Genomic DNA, 24,498 nt, shown 5'->3' with positions numbered 1-24,498 from the left:
CCAACCATTAGTAACGGAGCGCAAGTTTAGGAAAATTAAGGAAGTTATGGCCCTGACCGAGGAACCAGAGGCGACAAAGAGCAAGTTATGAGAGTGGGTTATTGGTGGAAAGAGAAAGAATACACCTGAAGTTGGACACGATAAACATTACTAACGCCGGGTTGCTGGTTTCTCGTGAGGAGTACGACTAATAAATAACCCAGCACTTCTTGGTTGGTACATAGAGCAAGGTTAAGTGGTGAGTGGTCCATGGACCATGGATTTTAGGTTCTGTGACGTTCCTCGTATTGAGAAGGATTTTATGCGAAAATTAGCAGTTTTAGGTTTTAGTTCGTTTGGCGGGATTATTCCTAGAACATGACATGTTATGTCCTTGTGTGGGAATGTGCCTAGATCTGTGAATGACAAGTTTTGGATTGTATGGGAGATAGTATGGAAATTTGGATGGTTTTTGCAATAATAGTATGTCAGATTTTCCTACATGCATGTTATATCTAATGTGGTGGAGGATGCTATGCAAAGTAATACATACCGTAGGGTATGGGGGGAGGGGGGGGCCCCTCCCCTTGATGTATGTGTTGATTGGAAAGTTGGGGGGTGCTTGGATATTTTTTGGAAAACTCTAAGAAGGGGGCGGCCTTCAGTCTTTGGTTTACAAGACCAACGTTTTTTATAAACTATTAGAGTGGTTAGAGGTTGAGTATCTTATTTTCTAGGAGACTAGTAATGGGGAATAAGATGAGAATGATTGTGAAGTAGGTAGTTGAGGCGAGTTGGTCGATGATAATAAATGGATGTTCGACTGGTTGGCTACCGATTCATGTAAGGATTAAAAGATTTGTTACTAGGATTCAGAATAGAAGTTGGGAGAGAGGTCGGAAGGTTATAGTTCGTTGCTTTGACATGTGGAGGAATGGGGCTAGAAATAGAATTAAGACGGAGGCGGCTAGGGCTAGGACTCCTCCTAATTTGTTGGGGATTGATGGTAGGATGGCATATGCAAATAGGAAGTACCACTCAGGTTTAATGTGGGGAGGTGTTACTAATGGGTTTGCAGGTGTAAAATTTTCTGGATCTCCTAAGAGGTTGGGTGAGAATATGGCAAGTGTTATTAGAGGAATGAGGAGGAACAAAAGGCCTAGAATATCTTTTATTGAGAAATAGGGGTGGAATGGGATTTTATCGCAGTCTGAATAAATACCTAGGGGGTTGTTTGAGCCTGTTTCGTGTAAGAAAGTTAAGTGGAGGAGGGTGAGACCTGCAATTAAGAATGGGAGGAGGAAGTGGAGGGCAAAGAACCGGGTAAGTGTAGGGTTGTCAACTGAGAATCCTCCTCAAGCTCATTCTACAAGTGTTTGGCCAATGTAAGGAATTGCTGAGAATAGGTTAGTAATTACTGTAGCGCCTCAGAATGATATTTGGCCTCATGGGAGGACATATCCTACGAAGGCAGTTGCTATTAGAGTTAAGAGGAGAATAACTCCTGTGTTTCAGGTTTCTTTATATAGGTAGGAACCATAGTAGAATCCTCATCCAATGTGTAGGTAAATGCATATGAAGAAGAAGGAGGCACCGTTTGCATGGAGGTTTCGGATTAGTCAGCCAAATTGAACATTTCGGCATGTATGGGCGGCGGACGTGAATGCCAGGGTGATATCCGCTGTATAATGTATTGCTAGTAGGAGGCCAGTGGTGATTTGGATTGTTAAACAGATTCCAAGAAGAGATCCAAAGTTTCATCAGGCGGAAATGTTTGGTGGTGTTGGGAGGTCAATTAAAGAATTGTTGATTATTTTTAGAAGGGGGTGATGTTTTCGTAAGTTAGGGGCCATTAATTCTTAGTTCTGTGTAAATAAGATTATAATTAAGATAGATAGAGTGAAGGATCCTAGATAGGTTTTGATTAGTCCGGAGTGTAGAGTAGTTGAGATTTTGGATACTTTGAGTTGAAGGGTCGCTAGTCCTTCTGGGCCTATTTTTTTATATCAGGATAGGTCGATTAAATGGGATGCAATGTTCTGACCGTTGTTTAGGAGTTTAGTAGAGCTGAGGCGGTGTATAAGGGGGTTAAAATATCCTAGAGTGCTGGAGAAGTTTATAGTGATATTTTGTTTGGGGGCAGAGAAGGTATGTGTGAGTTTTGATAGTTCTAATGCCAGAATGATGCCTAATGTTGTAATAATGATAGCAGTGGTTTTTGTGACCAGTGGTATGGTTATAGGAGGGGTTTTTGTAGGGGAGATATAAGAGGTAATTAATAGACCAGCTATAATACTTCCCAGAGCGAGACGAGTAATTGGGTTTGTGACTGCTGGGTTGTTTTCATTGATGGGAGTAATGGAGGGAATCCGGGTGTAGTCAGTTTGTACTAGTAGGGCTATACGTAGGCTGTAAGTTGCAGTAAAAGCTGTAGCTACGAGGGTTAGGAGGAGTGCTCAGGTGTTTAGATAGGAGGTGTTAAGACTTTGGATAATGAGATCTTTTGAGTAAAACCCTGCTAAAAATGGTGTTCCTATGAGAGTTAAATTTCCGATTATCAGGCATGAGGTAGTTGTAGGGAGTAGTTTCTGTAATCCTCCTATTTTTCGAATGTCTTGTTCACCGTTAAGGCTGTGAATGATAGACCCAGAGCAAAGGAAGAGTATGGCTTTAAAGAATGCATGCGTAGAAATGTGTAGGAAGGCTAGTTGAGGTAGATTTAGGCCAATAGTGACTATTATTAGTCCTAGTTGGCTGGATGTAGAGAAAGCAATAATTTTTTTGATGTCGTTTTGGGTAAGAGCGCATGTAGCGGCAAATAGGGTGGATAGGGCACCTATACAAAGGCACATAGTTAGGGCAATTTGGTTGTTACATAATATGTGGTGAGTGCGAATAAGTAGAAAGATTCCGGCAACTACTATTGTGCTGGAATGGAGTAGGGCAGATACAGGGGTTGGCCCTTCTATAGCTGCTGGGAGTCATGGATGCAGGCCAAATTGGGCGGATTTACCTGTGGCGGTTAGGATGAGCCCTAAGAGAGGGAGAAGGGATATTTGGTTTGGGGAGGATTGCTGTTGAATTTCTCAAGTGTTTATTGAGGATGCTAGTCATGCTATGCAGAGGATTAGTCCAATATCCCCAATACGGTTGTAAAGTACGGCTTGAAGTGCAGCGGTGTTGGGTTCTGCTCGACCGTGTCACCATCCAATCAGGAGGAAGGATATAATTCCGACTCCCTCTCAGCCGATAAATAAGAGGAATATGTTATTAGCGATGATTAAGATGAGTATTGCAATGAGAAAGATTAGAAGGTAAAGAGAGAATTTTGTGGTGTGGGGTTCTGAGGCTATATATCATGTTGTAAATTGAAGAATAGATCATGTTAAGAATAGTGCAATAGGAAAAAACGTTAAGGAGTATTGGTCTATTTTAAGGCTAAAAGGGATTTTGAAGTTCGCAATAAATTTTCATTCTCAATAGAAAGTGGTATTTTCCATATTTAAGTAGATGGAGAGGATTATGGGAATTAAACTAACTATGAAGGAAGTTTTAACAGTGTGTATGATGGTTGTTGGAGAGTTTAGATAGTTTTTGGATAGGAGGGGGAGTAGGATGGGTATAGAGAGGGTAGCCAGGGTCAAGAATATAGAGGTGTTGAGGATTAATGGGAAGTCCATTACTTTTACTTGGACTTGCACCAAGATGAATGGCTCCTAAGACCAGTGGATTGCTATTATCCTTTAAAAGTAAGGGGGCTGAGGTCTTAGGCTCAGATGCAAGAGTTAGCAGTTCTTGTTGGTTAAACCTCCCCTCGGCAGGCAAGAAGAGTTTAACTTCTATTTTTAGGATCACAGTCTAATGTTTGGTTTAAAACTATGCTTGCATGTGGGAATTCCTGAGATTAGCTCTGGTTTTAGGATGAGGAGGAGGGAGGGTAGGATATGAAGTGTTATAAGGAGATGTTCTCGTGTATTTGAATTTTGGGTGGTTGTAATATAGGTTGGAGTTGGACCTCGTTGGGTTATAAGGAGTATGTAGAGGGTATAGGCTGCAGTTAGTAGAGTTGCGGCTCCGGTTAGGATAATGGTGAAGGTAGATCAGTTGAAGAGTGCAATTATGATAGTTAATTCAGCTATCAGGTTAGTGGTAGGAGGAAGGGTTATGTTTGTTAGGTTGGCTAGGAGCCATCAGATTCCTGTTAGAGGTAAAAGGGGTTGTAGGCCTCGTGTTAGAAGGAGAGTACGACTATGTATGCATTCCTAGTTTGTATTAGCTAGGCAAAATAGTATGGAAGAGGTGAGTCCATGTGAAATCATTAGGATTATGGCCCCTGAAAAGGATCAGTGGGTTTGGATTATTGTTGCGGCAATGACTAGACCTATGTGGCTTACTGAGGAGTAGGCGATTAATGACTTAAGGTCGATTTGGCGTAGGCAGATGGAGCTTGTCATTAGTGCCCCTCATAAGGCTAGGGTTAAAAATGGGTAGTAGAGGTAGTCTAATAGGGAGTTTGTAATTATTAAGGTACGCATAATGCCGTATCCCCCAAGTTTGAGGAGGAGCGCAGCTAGGAGTATGGATCCTGTGATTGGTGCCTCTACGTGGGCTTTTGGGAGTCACAGGTGTAGTCCGTAAAGGGGAGCTTTCACTATGAAAGCGAGCAATAGGGCTAGACTTGATATGAGGCCTGTTCAGGAGTTTGTAAGAGATGAGTGTGAAAGTTTTATTATAGTGATGTGTATAGTTCCTGTTTGAGTGTGAAGATAGAGGATCACTACTAATAGGGGAAGAGAACTAATTAGTGTCTAAAATAAGAGGTAGATTCCAGCACTTAAACGTTCTGGTTGGCTACCCCATCGTGTGATTAGAATTAGGGTAGGGATTAGGGTAGCTTCGAATGCGATATAAAATAATATCAGTTCTAAGGCTGAGAAGGCCAAGATAATGAATGGTTGGGTGAGGATTATGGTTATGGTAAAAATATATTTTCGTGTGGGAGGTTCTTGTTGAAGGTGATTTTGGCTTGCCAGGATTATAAGAGGTAGAAGTCAACAAGATAGAACTAATAAGGGGGATGAAATTTGATCAGTTCCAAGTCATGGTGATAGGTTTTTGCTAGGGTAATAGGTTGAAGGAAGTCATTGTAAGCTAGCGGTTGCAATTAAGAGGCTGTGCGAGGTGACATTGAGTCATAGGAATTTTGGAGGAGATAGGAGGGTTATGGGGAGTAATATGATTGTAGGGAGAATAATTTTTAACATTGTAGAAGGTTTAGATTGTGTAAATGATCCGATCCGTGAGTTCGGGTGGAAGCTACTAGGACTGCTAGACCGGTGCCTGCTTCACAAGGCTGAGAATGCTAACATAAGAATGGGCATTAAGGTGGGGGATGTTGTTTGGTTTTGAATAGGTCATATGGAGAGGGCAATGTATATTGATAGTATTATGCTTTCTAAGCATAGCAGGGCAGAAATTCAGTGTATTCGGTGAAAGGCTAGTCCTAGACTACTTAGGGTGAAGGCAGAGTAGAAGCTTAAATGCAGAAAGGTCATTGAGAAAGTCACGGGGTAGGACTGTGGTTTGTTGAGCCGAAATCAACTGTCTTTGCTAGACTAACTTTCTGAAGTTATTCTGCTCATTCTAAGCCCCCTTGAATTCATTCATAAATTAGCCCTAGTGCGAGGAGGAGAATGACTGTGGAGGTTCATGTTAAGGTAGTGAGGGGGGAGAGGAGTTGAGTAGCCCATGGGAGGGGCAGTAGGAGGGCGATTTCTAGGTCGAACAAGAGGAATAAGATTGCGACAAGGAAGAATCGGATGGAAAATGGGAGGCGGGCAGAGCCCAGTGGGTCAAAGCCACATTCGTATGGGGATAATTTTTCTGAATCTGGATTTATTTGAGCTAATCAAAGGTTTAGTGAAGTTAAGATAATACATAGTGATAGAGAAATTGTGAATATAAAGAGGATGATGTTAATTGCCTTTCTCTGGTTTTGATCCAGATTTTAGAGATTGGAAGTCAATTGTAATTAATATACTAGAAGGGCAAGATCCTCATCAATAGATTGTTATGTAGAGGAACAGTCAGATAATGTCAACAAAATGTCAGTATCAGGCCGCTGCTTCAAAGCCAAAGTGGTGGTTGGATGTGAAGTGGAATTTTACGAGGCGGAGGAGGCAAATCAAGAGGAAGGAGGATCCAATGATTACGTGGAGACCATGAAATCCTGTGGCGACGAAAAAGGTTGATCCATAGACTCCGTCGGCAATTGAGAATGGAGCTTCATAATATTCTATTGCTTGAAGTGCTGTAAAGTAGAATCCTAATAGGACGGTTATAAGTAGGGCTTGGGTAGCTTGGTTCCGATTGCCCTCTGTAATGCTGTGATGTGCTCATGTGACAGTGACTCCTGAGGCTAGGAGGATAGCAGTGTTTAGTAGGGGGACTTCTATTGGATTGAGAGGTTTGATTCCTATAGGAGGTCATTGTCCTCCGAGTTCTGGAGTGGGGACTAAGCTGGAGTGGAAGAATGCTCAGAAGAATCCTAGGAAGAAGAATGCTTCGGATGTAATAAATAAAATTATTCCGTAACGTAAGCCCTTTTGGACTGTAGGGGTATGGTGGCCTTGGAATGTGCTTTCTCGTACGATGTCACGTCCTCATTGGAGTATCACTAGGATTATAGAGAGTAGGCCTAGGAGTAAGAGTTGGATAGAGTTGTGGTGAAATCATATGGCTAACCCAGAGGTAGTGAGGAGGGCGGCTGCTGCTCCAAAAATGGGTCAAGGGCTTGGGTCTACTATGTGAAATGAGTGGGCTTGGTGTGTCATTAAGGGTTAAATGTTTTCTTGTAAGTAAAGGCTTAGAAGAAGTACAAAGACATACGCTTGGATTATTGCCAAGGCCACTTCTAGAATTGTTAAGAGGAGTAGAATTGTTCTAGTTAGAAGGGACACGGTAGGTACAATGGGAAGGAGGACGGTAGTGGCTGTTGAAATGAGTTGGATGAGCAGGTGTCCTGCTGTGAGGTTGGCTGTGAGGCGAACTCCTAAGGTTAAAGGGCGAATGAGAAGGCTTGTTGTTTCAATTCTGATGAGGGCAGGAATTAGAGGTGTTGGGGTGCCTTCTGGTAGGAGGTGTCCAAGGGAAGCTGAAGGTTGGTTTCGTAGGCCTGTTAGCAGGGTGGCAAGTCATAGAGGGAAGGTGAGGGCTAGGTTTATTGATAGTTGGGTAGTAGGTGTGAATGTGTAAGGTAGGAGGCCTAATAGGTTAATTGTTAGAAGTATAATTATGAGTGATGATAGGATTAGGGCTCATTTATGGCCTTTTTTGTTTAATGGGGTTATTAGTTGTTTTGTGATTAAATGGAGAAATCAGAGTTGAAGAGTTGAAAGACAATTTGTAATTCATCGATTGCCAGGAGAAGGAAGTAATAGGGTTGGGAATAACAGCGAGATGAGGATAAGGGGGATTCCGAGGAGGGTTGGGCTTATGAATTGATCAAAGAAGCTTAGGTTCATGGCCAGTTTCAGGAATGGGTTTTTATAGTGGGTAGTGTTTTGTTGGAGGGTGAGTTAGTTGGGGTAAATAGTAAGAGTTTAGGTTGAAGGATAAGAGAAAAAGTGAATCATGAAGTTAGTATGATAAAAAGTCAAGGTGTGGGGTTTAGTTGGGGCATGTCATTAAGGAGGGTGAATAATCCTCTTTCTCTAGCTTAAAAGGCTAGTGCTGGTTCATAGCTTCTTAATGATTAGGATGTTAGAGGTGAAGATCAGTTTTCGAAGTGTGTTAGAGGGGCTGATTCTACTACGATAGGTATGAAGCTGTGGTTGGCTCCACAGATTTCTGAGCACTGACCGTAGAAGATTCCAGGACGGGTTGTGACCAAGGAAGTTTGGTTCAGTCGTCCTGGAATTGCATCGGTTTTTACACCAAGGCTAGGAACAGCTCAGGAGTGGAGAACGTCATCAGCTGTAACAATAATTCGAATCGGGGATTCTATTGGAATGACGATGCGGTTATCAACTTCTAGGAGGTGGAAATGACCGAGTGGTAGATCCATAGTTGGTAGTATGTAAGAGTCAAAAGATAAATCTTTAAAGTCTGTATATTCGTAGGATCAGTATCATTGGTGGCCAATAGCTTTGAGGGTGAGGTCAGGCTCATCGATTTCATCTATCATGTAGAGGATTTGAAGGGATGGGAGGGCTAGTATAATTAGGACAATGGCAGGTAAGATTGTTCAGACGAGTTCTACTTCTTGTGCGTCGACGGTGTTGGAGGATAGTTTTTCTATAAGTATAAGAGCTAGTAAATACAGGACTAGGCTACAAATGGCTAGTGCGACTATTAGGGCGTGGTCGTGAAATTCAATAAGTTCTTCTATAATAGGGGATGAAGCGTCTTGAAAACCAAATTGAGAGTGGTTGGCCATGGAGTTGGGATGGGATGTACTGGGTTTTCACCTGTGATTTAGTCTTGACAAGACTATGTAATGATTTTACTAACAACCCATAAGAAAGAAGCATGAGTGGTTTGATGCGGTTGGCTTGAAACCAGCTTATGAGGGTTCGATTCCTTCCTTTCTTGTACTTGGACAAAAGCTGGTTCTTCAAAGGTGTGGTAGGGAGGAGGGCAACCGTGAATTCGTTCGATGTTTGTGGAGGTAAGTTCTGGTTGCACTACTTTCCGTTTGGATGCGAAGGCTTCTCAGATAATGAACATTAGTATAATTACAACTACTATGGAGATGAGGGAGCCGATGGAGGATAGGGTGTTTCATAGGGTATAAGCATCTGGGTAGTCTGAGTATCGTCGTGGTATACCAGCTAGGCCTAGGAAATGTTGTGGGAAGAATGTTAGGTTGACCCCAAAGAATATTACTCCAAAGTGGGCTTTAGCTCATGTAGAGTGAAGGGTGTAGCCAGTGAACAGTGGGAATCAATGTGTGAAGCCAGCTAAAATGGCGAATACTGCCCCCATAGATAACACATAGTGGAAATGTGCAACTACATAGTAGGTGTCGTGCAGGGCGATGTCTAGGGAGGAGTTGGCAAGAACGATACCTGTTAGGCCACCAATGGTGAAGAGGAAAATAAAGCCTAGGGCTCATAGTATGGGCGGGTCTCATTTGATTGTTCCACCGTGTAGGGTTGCTAGTCAGCTGAAGACTTTAATGCCAGTGGGGATTGCAATAATTATGGTGGCGGATGTGAAGTAAGTTCGGGTATCTACGTCCATTCCAACTGTAAATATGTGGTGAGCTCATACGATAAAGCCCAAGAAACCAATGGATAATATGGCTCAGACTATGCCTATGTAGCCAAAGGGTTCTTTTTTACCGGCGTAGTAGGCTACAGCATGGGAAATAATTCCGAATCCTGGTAGGATAAGGATGTAGACTTCTGGATGGCCAAAAAATCAGAATAAGTGTTGATATAAAATTGGGTCTCCGCCTCCTGCGGGGTCAAAGAATGTAGTGTTTAGGTTTCGATCTGTTAGAAGCATTGTAATGCCAGCAGCGAGGACTGGTAGGGAGAGGAGAAGTAGAACTGCAGTAATTAGGACGGATCAAACGAATAGAGGGGTTTGGTATTGTGAGAGAGCAGGTGGTTTTATACTGATTGCTGTGGTGATAAAGTTGATTGCCCCAAGGATGGATGAGACACCTGCCAGGTGAAGGGAGAAGATGGCAAGGTCTACTGATGCACCGACGTGGGCTAGATTTCCGGCTAGGGGTGGGTATACTGTTCATCCTGTTCCAGCCCCGACTTCTACTGTAGAAGATGCTAGAAGAAGTAGGAAGGATGGAGGAAGTAGTCAGAAGCTCATGTTATTTATTCGTGGAAATGCTATGTCGGGGGCACCAATTATTAATGGTACTAATCAGTTACCAAACCCTCCGATTATAATAGGCATTACTATAAAGAAAATTATAACGAAGGCATGTGAGGTGACGATTACATTGTAAATTTGGTCATCGCCTAAAAGGGTGCCTGGCTGTCCTAGTTCTGCTCGAATGAGGAGACTAAGGGCTGTGCTGATTATACCAGCTCATGCGCCAAAAATAAGGTAAAGTGTGCCAATATCTTTGTGATTAGTGGAAAATAGTCAACGGTTGATGAAAGTCATAGGTAAGATGGCTGAGTGTAGAAGCGTTAGGCTGTAGTCCTTTTTACAGAGGTTTGATTCTGTAGTGAAGTTCCTGTTGAGTTGCAAGCTCATTGATGTGCATTAAACATGCGCCGGGATCTAGTAGACAGAAGCCTGTTGGTTGGGGCATTTAGCTGTTAACTAAAATTTTATGGGATCAAATCCCATCTGTCTAGGGGGAGGTTCTAGCTTAATTAAAGCATCTGAGTTGCATTCAGGAGATGCAGGTTAGTATCCTGTGTACCTTAACAGAAACTAAGAGGGATTAGCCCTTGTTTAAGGCTTTGAAGGCCTTCGGTTTAAATAACCTAAGTTTCTAAGGGATTGCGAGTACTATGGGAGATAGTGGTAGGAGTATAATTGATAAGGAGGTAAAGGTTGTGGTTAGGGTGTTAGTTGGTTTGTTAGTTTGTCATTGTTTTATGTAGTTAGTGAAGTTTGGGGGTAGTGTGATGGTTGCACAGTAGGCCAGTCGTAGGTAGAAGAAAAGTCCAAGTAAAGAGAGTAGGGTAATAGCTGTGGCTACTACTGTTAGTTCTTGTTTTGTGAACTCTTGAATAATTAACCATTTGGGTAGGAATCCCGTTAGGGGAGGAAGACCTGCAAGGGAGAGGAGAGTGAGCATAAGGATTGGGGTTAGTGATGGAATTTTGGTTCATGTGGATATAACAGTGGATAGTTTTAGGGTATTGGTTGTGTTAAGGATGAAGAAGATGGCGGAAGTTGTTACAGTATATAGATAGAAGGTAATTAAAGTCAGATTGGGGTTATAGTTGAGAATAATAGTTATTCATCCTAGGTGTGCGATAGATGAGAAAGCTAAAATTTTGTGAGTTTGGGTTTGGTTAAGTCCTATTCAGCCACCTAGGGCAGCGGAAGCAATAGTTATCGAAGACAGGAGAGTTGGGTTGAGTGAGGGGGATGTTAGGTAGAATAGTGTGGTTGGTGGAAATTTTATGACTGTGCCTTGAAGAACTTCTGGAAATCAGAAACGAAATGGGACTAAGCCTAGTTTAATTGAAATTGCAATAGTTAGTAGTATACATGATATGGGGTGGGTTAGTTGGGTGATGTCCCATTGGCCAGAGAATCATGCATTGGTCATGCTGGAGAATAAAAGTAGCGTAGATGCGGCTGTTTGAGTTAGAAAGTATTTAGTAGAGGCTTCAATGGCTCGTGGATGGTGGTTTTTAGAGATTAATGGAAGAATAACTAAAGTGTTAATTTCTAAGCTGACTCATGCTATTATTCAGTGGTTACTCGAAATTGTGATTGAGGTTCCTAGGAGTAAGCTTATTGTGGAGATTAGTTTAGCTTGGGGATTCATTAGTAAGGGAAGGAGTTAAACCATCATTTTCGGGGTATGGGCCCCATAGCTTAATTAGCTGACCTTACTAGAAAATAATATAGAGGGAGTATAGAGGATTTTGATTCCTTTAGTGTAGGTTCGATTCCTACTTTTCTAAAATTAGGAAATGAGAGGATTGGTATACCTCTATGTTTACTTTATCATAGTAACCCTTTTGGATTCAGGCACATTTCCTTGAGTGTCTTAGGTAGGGGGGTAGGTCTGCATAGGAGATAGGAAGGCTGGTATGCCATAGGCATAAGGCTAATGTTAGGGGTAAGAAGTTTTTTCAAAGCAAATGTATGAGTTGATCATATCGGAATCGAGGGTAAGAGGCGCGGATTCATAAGAATCCTGCGGAAAGGAGGAGGGTTTTTGTAGCTAAAGTAGGGAGAATGAGTTCTTGAGGGAGATTAAGTGAGCTGGGGTTTAGGAATAGAATGGTTGTGAGTGCATTTATTAGTATAATATTAGCATATTCGGCAAGGAAAAACAAGGTGAATGGCCCTGCAGCATATTCTACCTTGAACCCTGAGACTAGTTCAGATTCTCCTTCTGTCAGGTCAAATGGAGCACGGTTTGTTTCGGCAAGAGTGGAGATATATCATTATTGCTAAGGGCCAGGAGGAGAAAATGAGGTAGAGAGGTTCTTGAGTTGTAGCTAGGGTATTGAGGGTGTAGTTACCGCTAAGGATAATTACAGATAGGAGAATAATGGCTAGGGTAACTTCGTAAGAGATAGTTTGTGCAACTGCTCGGAGGGCGCCGATTAAGGCATATTTTGAGTTAGAGGCTCACCCTGATCATAGAATTGAGTAGACTGCCAAGCTAGATAGAGCTAGAAGGAAGAGTATGCCAAGGTTTAGGTCAGTAAGGGGAAAGGGTAGGGGAAGCAGTGTTCAGATTGTAATTGCTAGGAGAAGGGCTAAGATAGGAGTAGATATAAATAAGTAAGGGGATGAAGTTGATGGACGAATTGGTTCTTTAATGAATAGCTTTACTCCATCTGCTATAGGTTGTAAGAGGCCAAATGGTCCTACAATATTAGGCCCTTTTCGGGCTTGCATATAACTTAGAATCTTATGTTCAACTAGGGTAAGAAATGCTACGGCGATGAGGATGGAGAGAGCATAGGATATTGATATAATAAAGTAAGTGAGGGTTAAGTGAATTGTCATGCGGTTTGTGTTGGAGCTAGGGAGAGGATTTGAACCTCTGGGTAAAGGGCTTAAGCCTTCTGCATTTGCCAAGCTCTGCCACGCTAGCGGTCCTTTTCTAGGAGGGGGTTATGGTGGAGCTCTTAGTAATTTAGTTGGGTTCATTACTGGGTGCGAAGGCGTGCTTGTGGCATAAGCCTTACTTCTTCGATCCTTTCGTACTAGAAGGAGTTGGAACATAGAGCTGTGATGTCACAGAGGAGCATGTGATGTTACAGGGAGGATTTGATGTCCCAGAGGAGGATATGATGTCACAGAGGAGGATGTGATATCACAGGGAGAATGTGATGTCACAGAGGAGTATGTGAAGTCACAAGAAGCGTGTGATGTCACAGGAAGGATGTGATGTCACAGGAGAGCTGTGATGTCATAGAAGAACTGTGATGTCACGAAGGAGGATGTGATGTCACAGAGGAGGATGTGATGTCACGGAGGAGGATAGGATGTGACTGGGGACGTGTAATCTCACAGTGGAGGATGTGATGTCATAGAAGACATGCGATGTCACAGAGGCGGATGTGATTTCACAGGAAGCATGTGATGTCACAGGAAGGATGAGATGTCACAGGAGAGCTGTGTTGTCACAGAGGTGGATGTGATGTCACAGAGGAGGATGTAATGTCACCGGAGACATGCGATGTCACAGAGGGGATGTGATGTCACAGGGAAGATATGGTGTAATAGGAGACGTGATGTCACAGAGGACGATGTGACGTCACAGGGAATTTTGATGTCACAGGGGAGGATGTGATGTTACAGAGGAGGATGTGATGTCACATGGGAGCTGTGATGTAACGGGGAAGATGTGATGCCACAGATGAGGATAAGATGTCCCAGGTTGCTGTGATGTCACAGGGCGGGATGTGATGTCACAGAGGAGGATGCAAGCTCAGAGAGGAGAATGTGATGTCATAGGAGACCTGCGATGTCACAGAGGAGGATGTGATGTCACAGGTTACTGTGATGTCACAGGGCGGGATGTGATGTCACAGAGAAGGATGCAAGATCACAGAGGAGAATGTGATGTCATAGGAGATATCCGATGTCACTGAGGAGGATGTGATGTCACATGGAGCTGTGATGTCACAGAGGAGCATGTGATGTAGCATAATGTAATGCGATGTCACGGAGGAGGATGTGATGTCATAGGAGAAATGCGATGTCACAGAGGGGAATGTGATGTCACAGAGGAGGATAGTATGTGACTGGGGAAGTGTAATTTCACAGTGGAGGATGTGATGTCATTGACGACATGCGATGTCACAGAGATGGATGTGCTGTCCCAGTGGTGGATGTGATGTCACAGAGGAGGATGTGATGTCACAAGAGAACTGTGATGTCACAGAGGAGGATGTGATGTCAAAAGAGGTGGATGTGATGTCACAGAGGGACTGTGATGTCACAGAGGGTCTGTGATGTCACAGGGGAGAATGTGATGTCACAGAGGAGATCTGTGATGTCACAGAGGAGGATGTGATGTCACGGAGGAGGATGTGATGTCACAGAGGAGGATGTGATGTCAAAAGAGGAGGATGTGATGTCGCAGAGGAGGATTTGATGTCACAGGAAGCATGTGATGTCACAGGAAAGATCTGATGTCACAGGAGAGCTGTGATGTCATAAAAGAGTTGTGATGTCACAGAGGAGGACTTGATTTCCTAGGAGACATCCGATGTCACATGAAGCTGTGAGGTCACAGAGGAGGATGTGCTGTCACAGGAAACATACCATGTCCCAGAGGAGAATGTGATGCCCCAGAGGAAGATTAAATGTCAGAGAGGAGGCTATGATGTCACAGGTGAGCTGTGATTTCATAGGCGAGCTATGATGTCAGGAAGGAGGATGTGATGTCATAGGAGAGATGCGATGTCGCAGGGGGGGATGTGATGTCACAGAGGAGGATAGGATGTGACTGGGGACGTATAATCTCACAGTGGAGGATGTGATGTCATAGAAGACATGCGATGTGACAGAGGCGGATGTGATTTCAGAGGAAGCATGTGATGTCACAGGAAGGATGAGATGTCACAGGAGAGCTGTGTTGTCACCGAGGAGCATGTGATGTCACAGAGAATGATGTGATGTCATAGTGGAACTGTGATGTCATGGAAGAGTTGTGATGTCACAAAGGCGGATGCGATGTCACAGAGGAGGATGTGATGTCACAGGAGAGCTGTTATGTCACAGAGGAGGATGTGATGTCATAGGCGAGCTGTGATGTCACGGAGGAGGATGTGATGTCACAGAGGAGGATGTGATGTCACAGAGGAGGATGTGATGTCACAGGAGAGCTGTGATGTCACAGAGGAGGATGTGATGTCACAGAGGTAGATGTGATGTCACAGGGGAGCATGTGATGTCACAGGAGATCTGTGATGTCACAGAGGATGATTTGATGTCATAAGAGACATGCGAATTCACAGAGGGGATATGATGTCAGAGAGGAGGATGTGATGTCAAAGGGAACTGTGAAGTCACAGAGGAGGATGTGATGTCGCAGAGGAGGGTGTGATGTTATAGGAGATCTGTGATGTCATAGAAGAGCTCTGACGTGACAGGGAGGATGTGATGTCACAGAGGAGTATGTGATGTCACAGAGGAGGATGTGATGTCACAGAGGAGGATGTGATGTCCTAGGGTTCAAGTGATGTCACAGACGAGGATGTGATGTCACAGAGGAGGATGTGATGTCCTAGGGTTCAAATGATGTCACAGACGAGGATGTGATGCCACAGAGGAGGATGTGATGTCACAGAGGAGGATGTGATATCACAGGAGAGGTGTGATGTCACAGAGGAGGATGTGATGTCACAGAGGGGCTGTGATGTAATAGGGGAGCTGTGATGTCATAGGAGACCTGTGATTTCACAGAAGAGGATGTGATGTCACAGAGGAGGATGTGCTGTCACAGAGGAGGATGTGATGTCATAGGGGAGCTGTGATGTCATAGAAGAGCGGTGATGTCACAGAGGAGGATGTGATGTCGCAGACGAGGATGTGATGTCACAGGAGATCTGTGATGTCACAGAGGAGGATGTGATGTCACAGAGGTAGATGTGATGTCACAGGGGAGAATGTGATGTCACAGGAGATCTGTGATGTCACAGAGGATGATTTGATGTCATAAGAGACATGCGAATTCACAGAGGGGATATGATGTCACAGAGGTGGATGTGGATGCGATGTCATAGAGGTGGATGTGATGTCGTAGAAGACGTGCGATGTCACAGAGGGGATGTGATTACACAGCGGAGGATGCGATGTCACAGGTAGGATATGGTGTAATAGGAGACATGTGATGACACAGAGGAGGATGTGACGTCACTGGGAGTTTTGATATCACAGGGGAGGATGTGATGTTACAGAGGAGGATGTGATGTCACTTGGGAGCTGTGAAGTAACGGGGAAGATGTGATGCCACAGATGAGGATATGATGTCCCAGGTTGCTGTGAAGTCACAGGGCGGGATGAGATGTCACAGAGGAGGATGCAAGCTCACAGAGGAGAATCTGATGTCATCGGAGACCTGTGAATGTCACAGAGGAGGATGTGATATCACAGAGGAGGATGTGATGTTGCAGTAAGCATGTGATATCACCGGGCGGGATGTGATGTCACAGAGGAGGATGTGATGTCATAGGGGAGCTGTGATGTCATAGGAGAGCTGTGATGTCAGAGAGGAGGATGTGATGTCAGAGAGGAGGATGTGATGTCACAGAGGAGGATGTGATGTCACAGGAAACATGCAATGTCCCAGAGGAGAATGTGATGTCCCAGAGGAAGATTAAATGTCAGAGAGGAGGCTATGATGTCACAGGGGAACTGTGATTACATAGGTGAGCTGTGATGTCACGAAGGAGGATGTGATGTCATAGGAGAGACGCGATGTCTCATGGAGGATGTGATGTCACAGAGGATGATTTGATGTCATAAGAGACATGCGATGTCACAGAGGGGAAATGATGTCACAGAGGAGGATATGATGTCAAAGGGAACTGTGAAGTCACAGTTGAGGATGTGATGTCACAGAGGAGGATGTGATGTCGCAGTAAGCATGTGATGTCAGAGAGGAGGATGTGATGTCACAGAGGAGGATGTGATGTCACAGGAGAACTGTTATGTCACAGTGGAGGATGTGATGTCACAGAGGAGGATGTGATGTCACAGAGGAGGATGTGATGTCACAGGAGAGCTGTGATGTCACAGAGGCGGATGTGATGTCACAGGTTGCTGTGATGTCACAGGGCGGGATGTGATGTCACAGAGGAGGATGCAAGCTCACAGAGGAGAATGTGATGTCATAGGAGACCTGTGATGTCACAGAGGAGGATGTGAATTCACAGAGGAGGATGTGATGTCGCAGTAAGCATGTGATGTCACCGATGAGGATGTCATGTCATAGGGGAGCTGTGATGTCACAGAGGAGGATGTGATGACACATAGGAGGATGCGATGTCACGGAGGTGCTGTAATGCCACAGGGGAGAATGTGATGTCACAGGAGATCAGTGATGTCACAGAGGAGGATGTGATGTCACAGGAAACATGCAATGTCCCAGAGGAGAATGTGATGTCCCAGAGGAAGATTAAATGTCGGAGAGGAGGCGATGATGTCACAGGGGAACTGTGATTACATAGGTGAGCTGTGATGTCACGAAGGAGGATGTGATGTCATAGGAGAGACACGATGTCTCATGGAGGATGTGATGTCACAGAGGAGGTTGTGATGTCACAGAGGATGATTTGATGTCATAAGAGACATGCGATGTCACAGAGGGGAAATGATGTCACAGAGGAGGATATGCTGTCAAAGGGAACTGTGAAGTCACAGTTGAGGATGTGATGTCACAGAGGAGGATGTGATGTCACAGGAGAACTGTTATGTCACAGTGGAGGATGTGATGTCACAGAGGAGGATGTGATGTCACAGAGGTGGATGTGATGTCACAGGTCGCTGTGATGTCACAGGGTGGGATGTGATGTCACAGAGGAGGATCCAAGCTCACAGAGGAGAATCTGATGTCATAGGAGACCTGTGATGTCACAGAGGAGGATGTGAATTCACAGAGGAGGATGTGATGTCACAGTAAGCATGTGATGTCACCGATGAGGATGTGATGTCATTGGGGAACTGTGATGTCACAGAGGAGGATGTGATGTCACAGGAAACATGCAATGTCCCAGAGGAGAATGTGATGTCCCAGGGGAAGATTAAATGTCAGAGAGGAGGCTATGATGTCACAGGGGAACTGTGATTACATAGGTGAGCTGTGATGTCACGAAGGAGGATGTGATTTCATTGGAGAGTTGCAGGGTCGCAGGGGGAATGTGATGTCACCGCGGAGGATGTGATGCCACGGGAGAGCTGTTATGTCACAGAGGAGGATGTGATGTCACAGAGGTAGATGTGATGTCACAGGGGAGAATGTGACGTCCCAGGAGATCTGTGATGTCACAGAGGATGATTTGATGTCATAAGAGACATGCGAAGTCACAGAGGGGATATGATGTCACAGAGGAGGATGTGATGTCAAAGGGAACTGTGAAGTCACAGAGGAGGATGTGATGTCGCAGAGGAGGGTGTGATGTCGCAGTAAGCATGTGATGTCACAGAGGAGGATGCGATGTCATAGGAGATCTGTGATGCCATAGAAGAGCTCTGACGTCACAGGGAGGATGTGATGTCACAGAGGAGGATGTGATGTCATAGGGGAGCTGTGATGTCATAGGAGAGCTGTGATATCACAGAGGAGGATGTGATGGCACAGAGGAGGATGTGATGTCACAGGAGAGCTGTGATGTCACAGAGGAGGATGTGATGTCACAGAGGGTCTGTTATGTCACAGGGGAGAATGTGACATCACAGGAGATCTGTGATGACAGAGGATGATTTGATGTCAAAAGAGACTTGCGATGTCACAGAGGGGATATGATGTCATGGAGTAGGATGTGATGTCAAAGGGAACTGTGAAGCCACAGAGGGGGATGTGATGTCACAGAGGGGGATGTGATGTCACAGTTGAGGATGCGATGTCACATGGAGCTGTCTTGTCCCAGAGGAGCATGTGATGTCACAGGGAGGATGTGATGTCACAGAGGAGGATAGGATGTCACAGAGGAGGATGAGATGCCATAGAGGAGTATGTGAAGTCACAGGAAGCATGTGATGTCACAGGAAGGATGTGATGTCACAGGAGAACTGTGATGTCATAGGAGAACTGTTGTGTCACAGGGGAGGATGTGATGTCACGGAGGAGGATGTGATGTCACAGAGGGGCTGTTATGTCACAGGGGAGAAGGTGATGTCACAGGAGATCTGTGATATCACTGGGGAGGATGCAAGCTCACAGAGGAGAATATGATGTCATAGGAGACCTGTGATGTCACAGAGGAGGATGTGAAATCACAGAGGAGGATGTGATGTCGCAGTAAGCATGTGATGTCACCGGGCGGGATGTGATGTCACAGAGGAGGATGTGATGTCATAGGGGAGCTGTGATATCATAGGAGAACTGTGATGTCACGGAGGAGGATGTGATGTCACAGAGGGGGATGTGATGTCACAGGAGACCTGTGATGTCACAGAGGAGGATGTGATGTCACAGAGGTGGTTGTGATGTCACAGAGGGACTGTCATGACACAGGGGAGAATGTGATGCCACAGGAGATCTGTGATGTCACGGAGGATGATTTGATGTCATAAGAGACATGCGATGTCACAGAGGGGATATAATGTCATGGAGTAGGATGTGATGTCAAAGGGAACTGTGAAGCCACAGAGGGGGATGTGATGTCACAGAGGAGGTTGTGATCTCGCAGGAGAGCTGTGATGTCCCAGGGGAGGATGTGATGTCACAGAGGAGCTGTTATGTCACAGAGGAGAATGTGATGTCACAGGAGATCTGTGATGTCACAGAAAAGGATGTGATGTCACAGGGATGATGTGATGTCACAGCGGAGGATATGATGTCACAGAGGAGGATGTGATATCACAGGAATGATGTGATGTTGCAGAGGAGTATGTGAAGTCACACGAGGCATGTGATGTCACAGGGAGGATGTGACGTCACAGGAGAACTGTGATGTCATAGGAGAGCGGTGATGTCACAGAGGGGATGTGATGTCACAGAGGTGGATGTGGATGCGATGTCATAGAGGTGGATGTGATGTCATAGAAGACGTGCGATGTCACAGAGGGGATGTGATTACACAGCGGAGCATGCGATGTCACAGGGAGGATATGGCGTAATAGGAGACATGTGATGACACAGAGGAGGATGTGACGTCACTGGGAGTTTTGATGTCACAGGGGAGGATGTGATGTTACAGAGGAGGATGTGATGTCACATGGGAGCTGTGAAGTAACGGGGAAGATGTGATGCCACAGATGAAGATATGATGTCCCAGGTCGCTGTGAAGTCACAGGGCGGGATGAGATGTCACAGAGGAGGATGCAGGCTCACAGAGGAGAATCTGATGTCATCGGAGACCTGTGAATGTCACAGAGGAGGATGTGATATCACAGAGGAGGATGTGATGTCGCAGTAAGCATGTGATATCACCGGGCGGGATGTGATGTCACAGTGGAGGATGTGATGTCATAGGAGACCTGTGATGTCATAGGAGAGCTGTGATATCATAGAGGAGGATGTGATGTCACAGAGGAGGATGTGATGTCACAGGGGAGGATGTGATGTCATAGGGTAGCTGTGATGTCACAGAGGAGGATGTGATGTCTCAGGAAACATGCAATGTCCCAGAGGAGAATGTGATGTCCCACAGGAAGATTAAATGTCAGAGAGGAGGCTATGATGTCACAGGGGAACTGTGATTACATAGGTGAGCTGTGATGTCACGAAGGAGGATGTGATGTCATAGGAGAGACGCGATGTCTCATGGAGGATGTGATGTCACAGAGGAGGATGTGATGTCACAGAGGATGATTTGATGTCATAAGAGACATGCGATGTCACAGAGGGGAAATGATGTCACAGAGGAGGATATGATGTCAAAGGGAACTGTGAAGTCACAGTTGAGGATGTGATGTCGCAGAGGAGGATGTGATGTCGCAGTAAGCATGTGATGTCACAGAGGAGGATGTGATGTCACAGAGGAGGATGTGATGTCACAGGAGAACTGTTATGTCATAGTGGAGGATGTGATGTCACAGAGGAGGATGTGATGTCACAGAGGAGGATGTGATGTCACAGGAGAGCTGTGATGTCAAAGACGGATGTGATGTCACAGGTTGCTGTGATGTCACAGGGCGGGATGTGTTGTCACAGAGGAGGATGCAAGCTCACAGAGGAGAATGTGATGTCATAGGAGACCTGTGATGTCACAGAGGAGGATGTGAATTCCCAGAGGAGGATGTGATGTCGCAGTAAGCATGTGATGTCACCGATGAGGATGTGATGTCATAGGGGAGCTGTGATGTCACAGAGGAGGATGTGATGACACATAGGAGGATGCGATGTCACGGAGGTGCTGTAATGCCACAGGGGAGAATGTGATGTCACAGGAGATCAGTGATGTCACAGAGGAGGATGTGATGTCACAGGAAACATGCAATGTCCCAGAGGAGAATGTGATGTCCCAGAGGAAGATTAAATGTCGGAGAGGAGGCGATGATGTCACAGGGGAACTGTGATTACATAGGTGAGCTGTGATGTCACGAAGGAGGATGTGATTTCATTGGAGAGATGCGGGGTCGCAGGAGGAATGTGATGTCACCGCGGAGGATGTGATGCCACGGGAGAGCTGTTATGTCACAGAGGAGGATGTGATGTCACAGGAAACGTGCAATGTCCCAGAGGAGAATGTGATGTCCCACAGGAAGATTAAATGACAGAGAGGAGGCTATGATGTCTCAGGGGAACTGTGATTACATAGGTGAGCGGTGATGTCACGAAGGAGGATGTGATGTCATAGGAGAGACGCGATGTCTCATGGAGGATGTGATGTCACAGAGGAGGTTGTGATGTCACAGAGGATGATTTGATGTCATAAGAGTCATGCGATGTCACAGAGGGGAAATGATGTCACAGAGGAGGATATGCTGTCAAAGGGAACTGTGAAGTCACAGTTGAGGATGTGATGTCACAGAGGAGGATGTGATGTCACAGGAGAACTGTTATGTCACAGTGGAGGATGTGATGTCACAGAGGGGCTGTGATGTCACAGAGGTGGATGTGATGTCACAGGTCGCTGTGATGTCACAGGGCGGGATGTGATGTCACAGAGGAGGATTCAAGCTCACAGAGGAGAATCTGATGTCATAGGAGACCTGTGATGTCACAGAGGAGGATGTGAATTCACAGAGGAGGATGTGATGTCACAGTAAGCATGTGATGTCACCGATGAGGATGTGATGTCATTGGGGAACTGTGATGTCACAGAGGAGGATGTGATGTCACAGGAAACATGCAATGTCCCAGAGGAGAATGTGATGTCCCAGGAGAATATTAAATGTCAGAGAGGGGGCTATGATGTCACAGGGGAACTGTGATTACATAGGTGAGCTGTGATGTCACGAAGGAGGATGTGATTTCATTGGAGAGATGCGGGGTCGCAGGGGGAATGTGATGTCACCGCGGAGGATGTGATGCCACGGGAGAGCTGTTATGTCACAGAGGAGGATGTGATGTCACAGAGGTAGATGTGATGTCACAGAGGAGAATGTGATGTCACAGGAGATCTGTGATGTCACAGAGGATGATTTGATGTCATAAGAGACATGCGAAGTCACAGAGGGGATATGATGTCAGAGAGGAGGATGTGATGTCAAAGGGAACTGTGAAGTCACAGAGGAGGATGTGATGTCGCAGAGGAGGGTGTGATGTCGCAGTAAGCATGTGATGTCACAGAGGAGGATGCAATGTCATAGGAGATCTGTGATGTCATAGAAGAGCTCTGACGTCACAGGGAGGATGTGATGTCACAGAGGAGGATGTGATGTCATAGGGGAGGTGTGATGTCATAGGAGAGCTGTTCTATCACAGAGGAGGATGTGATGTCACAGAGGAGGATGTGATGTCACAGGAGAGCTGTGATGTCACAGAGGAGGATGTGATGTCACAGAGGGTCTGTTATGTCACAGGGGAGAATGTGACATCACAGGAGATCTGTGATGACAGAGGATGATTTGATGTCAAAAGAGACTTGCGATGTCACAGAGGGGATATGATGTCATAGGGTAGGATGTGATGTCAAAGGGAACTGTGAAGTCAGAGGGGGATGTGATGTCACAGAGGAGGATGTGATGTCACAGAGGAGGATGTGATGTCCTAGGGTTCAAGTGATGTCACAGAGGAGGATGTGATGTCACAGAGGAGGATGTGATGTCACAGAGGAGGATGTGATGTCACAGGAGAGCTGTGATGTCACAGAGGAGGTTGTGATGTCACAGAGGGGCTGTGATGTAATAGGGGATCTGTGATGTCATAGGAGACCTGTGATTTCACAGAAGAGGATGTGATGTCACAGAAGAGGATGTGCTGTCACAGAGGAGGATGTGATGTCATAGGGGAGCTGTGATGTCATAGAAGAGCGGTGATGTCACAGAGGAGGATGTGATGTCGCAGAGGAGGATGTGATGTCACAGAGGAGGATGTGATGTCACAGAGGCGGATGTGATGTTCTAGGGTACAAGTGATGACACAGGGGAGGATGTGATGTCACAGGAAGCATGTGATGTCACAGAGGAGGATGTGATGTCATAGGAGATCTGTGATGTCATAGAAGAGCTCTGACGTCACAGGGAGGATGTGATGTCACAGAGGAGGATGTGATGTCACAGAGGTGGATGTGATGTCACAGGTCGCTGTGATGTCACAGGGCGGGATGTGTTGTCACAGAGGAGGATTCAAGCTCACAGAGGAGAATCTGATGTCATAGGAGACCTGTGATGTCACAGAGGAGGATGTGAATTCACAGAGGAGGATGTGATGTCACAGTAAGCATGTGATGTCACCGATGAGGATGTGATGTCATTGGGGAACTGTGATGTCACAGAGGAGGATGTGATGTCACAGGAAACATGCAATGTCCCAGAGGAGAATGTGATGTCCCAGGGGAAGATTTAATGTCAGAGAGGAGGCTATGATGTCACAGGGGAACTGTGATTACATAGGTGAGCTGTGATGTCACGAAGGAGGATGTGATTTCATTGGAGAGTTGCGGGGTCGCAGGGGGAATGTGATGTCACCGCAGAGGATGTGATGCCACGGGAGAGCTGTTATGTCACAGAGGAGGATGTGATGTCACAGGAAACATGCAATGTCCCAGAGGAGCATGTGATGTCCCACAGGAAGATTAAATGACAGAGAGGAGGCTATGATGTCTCAGGGGAACTGTGATTACATAGGTGAGCGGTGATGTCACGAAGGAGGATGTGATGTCATAGGAGAGACGCGATGTCTCATGGAGGATGTGATGTCACAGAGGAGGTTGTGATGTCGCAGAGGATGATTTGATGTCATAAGAGACATGCGATGTCACAGAGGGGAAATGATGTCACAGAGGAGGATATGCTGTCAAAGGGAACTGTGAAGTCACAGTTGAGAATGTGATGTCACAGAGGAGGATGTGATGTCACAGGAGAACTGTTATGTCACAGTGGAGGATGTGATGTCACAGAGGAGGATGTGATGTCACAGAGGTGGATGTGGTGTCACAGGTCGCTGTGATGTCACAGGGCGGGATGTGATGTCACAGAGGAGGATTCAAGCTCACAGAGGAGAATCTGATGTCATAGGAGACCTGTGATGTCACAGAGGAGGATGTGAATTCACAGAGGAGG

At 45.5% G+C, this 24,498-nt stretch overlaps 1 long non-coding RNA gene across 2 annotated transcripts in view; it reads left to right on the top strand.

Annotated features, from left to right (window-relative positions):
- Nucleotides 1–16,450: 16,450 nt before the first annotated feature.
- The window catches only part of LOC127463182 (uncharacterized), a 28,227-nt gene continuing 20,179 nt past the window's right edge, over nucleotides 16,451–24,498 (top strand). For both annotated transcript variants that reach the window (XR_007900685.1, XR_007900686.1), the window contains exons 1-2: nucleotides 16,451–16,535; nucleotides 22,215–22,352. This is a non-coding gene — a long non-coding RNA (uncharacterized LOC127463182). The remainder of the gene's footprint in view (nucleotides 16,536–22,214; nucleotides 22,353–24,498) is intronic.

This window comes from Manacus candei, unplaced genomic scaffold, assembly GCF_025592945.1.
Source record: "Manacus candei isolate 608988 ecotype Guabito, Panama unplaced genomic scaffold, ASM2559294v1 h1tg000151l, whole genome shotgun sequence".
Taxonomy (NCBI): Eukaryota; Metazoa; Chordata; class Aves; order Passeriformes; family Pipridae; genus Manacus; species Manacus candei.
Note: the sequence above shows the minus strand (reverse complement) of the source record. Positions and strands in the feature narration are given on the sequence as shown.